Here is a 3283-nt window from a genome sequence, read left to right as displayed (position 1 = left end):
CAGGTCCCCCCCCCCTCCCTCCCGCTGGTGGTATCCTCGCGCCGCGGAATGCACCCGCGTCGACGCTTCATGCGGACGAGCGCGACGATTAGATTGCGTCGTGCGCGCGACCGCGACACAAGTGCCACACGAGTGATACTTGGGCTGCGTACCATTTGATGCTCACAGCGCACTTTAGGGTACGATATAAAAATAATGGACTCTCATAATTAAATGATAAATGAGAACGGGCCAACCCAGACAGCACACAATATTTATAAATATTTGTGAGGTTTATTTTAAATAATTTTTGTGGTCTTAGATCGCACAGATCATAAATTATTTATTATGAAATATTTATTGTAAACTTTCTAGTAAATGGTAGGGACATACTTAAGACATTACAATTCAAGTAAATATTTAACAAAAATATTTATTTATATTTATTATAAATATTATATGAAATTACTTAAGTCTATCTTTTAACAATATTTCGAAAAATTTATATAAAATATGTATAAAATATTTATGTAACATTTAAGAAAATGAATAATAATAAATATTTATCACAAATATTATGTGCTGTCTGAGAATAAGAGTGCAAACGCAGGTCGTGATGTGCAATAAGAGATACTTTTAAAGCAACTATAATTATAAGATTGAGAAATTATAACTATAAAATTGCCGCATACATTCCAAGTATTCGTACGTTTCGACTCACTTTGGAGTCATTCTCAACAAACATAAATCGATTTTACGCCATTTTATCCTTGTTGTTCACCGAATATTAGAAACATTTCTGAACGCAGTCTTGGAATTATTTCACTCTTAGGTCAGTTTTTATTTTTTTTCTAGGCTACATTAGAACTGCAGTCTTTCTCGCTTTCGCCAAATATCAAATATGTAACTGTCTCACTTTAAGTTTCAAAATTATATAGTTCATCCACGGAAGACAGACCTCTTGTTTATGTTGAACAAGGACAATGATGCTTGTATGCGCTGTGAGCGTCAAATGAAACTAGTCTTGGTCGATGGTGTGTCTGGTTCATTCCGGAAAATCGACGAAAATGTCCGATTATCGATGATGGGCTGAAATACGAGGTCGAACTTCTGGCTAAAGTCGGAAGCACACGGAAAGCTTTCGAGTGATGAGCAAATTAAATAATCAAATATCAGAATTATCAAAGTGTTTTTGAGAGAGAGAGAGAGAGAGAGAGAGAGAGAGAGAGAGAGAGAGAATAGATTGGATAGGAAATGCCCGGCTCTCTGTGATTGATTTATGTGTGTTTCACACTGTTAAATTTATGATGTCAAATTACAGTCAATTTGAGTCATTTTTATTCTTTCTCAGGTCGTCACTGCTCTTCAGTATGTCATTAATTTAACAATAGAGTTAAACGATGAATTCAAGAAATGTATTAAAAATTTAAATTTAGCTATTTATCTGTAATCTGGATTTTTTTTTGAAAAATTTTACTTTCAAATTTTGTCCTATTAAATAAAGATAAAACTAAAATATATTAGAATTAAAAAGATTTTAACATTTAAATTGAAAAAATATTTAGTATAATTAATAATATTAAAGATGCTAAAAAGTAAAAGAAGATTTTTTTGAAGCCTGAAAGCATTAAAAAACTTTAGCTGGACAAAAAAGGATGTCTATCTAGAATGCAAACAGATTAATTTATTATTTAAATACGTACGTTAATATACATTGTTTATTTTGAAATTAAATAATTTAACACAGAGATGAATTGATTTTACATATATGGAAGTTAAAAATAACAAAATGTTATTTAAACTCACATAAATGAGTTATCATTACTCCTTTGATATCGTAATCTTGTAATCCTCCTTTGAATCTTAATTTATGAAAATATCTTACGTGGAAAATTGAGAAGTAAATAATATTTTCCTCTTTCTCTCTCTCTCTCTCTCTCTCTCTCTCCCTCTCTCTTGCAGAGGCAAAATAGACTTTGAATGAATGTTAAGTAAATTCGAGTAAATATATTATCATCAAACGTTGATTCAGTTCTATCTTTACGTATTTATAGTCGCTGCAAGTGGGCGCAATCACTGACAAGTCAGTGGCTGCTATCGATCTCTCCGTCCCGTCTACATTCTACGAATTTTAATCGCTACCCTTCGGGGTGCGCCTTCGTGCGAGGGTTGAAGGGATATTAAGCTCGGATATCAAAGGTACAAAAAGCAACCCAACAGACGGAAAATTAAATCAAAATTGTTACGCGTGTTATCGCTGTTTTATGCCTCAGAAATGCGATTTCCTTATTCGATATAACATTACGTTATCGCGGATATTAGAGTAACAGTTCTCTAATTTCACAGCGAAAAAGGTACACTAAGGAAAACGTGTTTAGTATTTGTGAATGTAATTGCATGATACAATAATTGTGTTAGCGGAGCTTCGTAGTTATTACTGCTATAATGTTACATTTTTTTAGCAAAAAGTAAAAATATAATTATGTTTTTGATAAAAAAAAATTATATATGCTCGAAAGAATAGTAAATTTTAATAAATATTTATTTAAATAATTCTAAATAAGTATTTACTAAATATATAAATATATATTTATTCGATACAAAAGTTATTAATTTAATTTAACTATCATTTTTATTAAGTAAATGACTGAATGAAATTACTGAAAACTATTCAAACAAATATTTATTACAATTTAGTAATTTTTTTTTCAAAGTAGTTATAGCAATTACTCATCATTTGTTCTCTCAATGTGGGAAAGATTCTAGTCCAACCAAAAGATTAAACGGCCTTTTCCAATAAAAATAACTCCAAATGCGTGCAATCACTTTCATGACGTCAATGATGAATTTTGGTTACAGAATTAGACTCTTTATTGGCGTTAAGAGTCAAAATAAAGTCGTTTTGACTTTTTCTTGGTTTTGTGCGTTCCTCGGGTCGAGCGTGAGACTTCCTCGCCGCGAGCTCTCGCCCTCGTTCGCGCGTGTGGGCGAATCGGCGAGCGATTTCGCGGTCGCGCTGAAAAAAATGATTTACGCTTCAATCGCGCCGGGGCCGGGCCCGTAACGAGATACGCATCGGAGCAAGATACTACTCGGAATCGCGTCGGCTGCGATCCAGCCAAAACAAAGAGCCGGACCGTTCCCCGATGGAGCTCGCTCGGTTCGGCCGACAGGCAGGTTGGCAAGGACCCTCCTCCTCCTCCTCCTCCTCTTCTTCGTCCTCTTCCTCTTCCTCCACCGCCGCCGCCACCGCCGCCCTTGCTGCTGCCGCTGCTGCTGCTGCTGCTGCTGCTGTTGCTGCTTC

Source organism: Trachymyrmex septentrionalis, unplaced genomic scaffold (assembly GCF_001594115.1).
Source record: "Trachymyrmex septentrionalis isolate Tsep2-gDNA-1 unplaced genomic scaffold, Tsep1.0 scaffold119, whole genome shotgun sequence".
In the NCBI taxonomy this organism is placed as follows: domain Eukaryota; kingdom Metazoa; phylum Arthropoda; class Insecta; order Hymenoptera; family Formicidae; genus Trachymyrmex; species Trachymyrmex septentrionalis.
Note: the sequence above shows the minus strand (reverse complement) of the source record.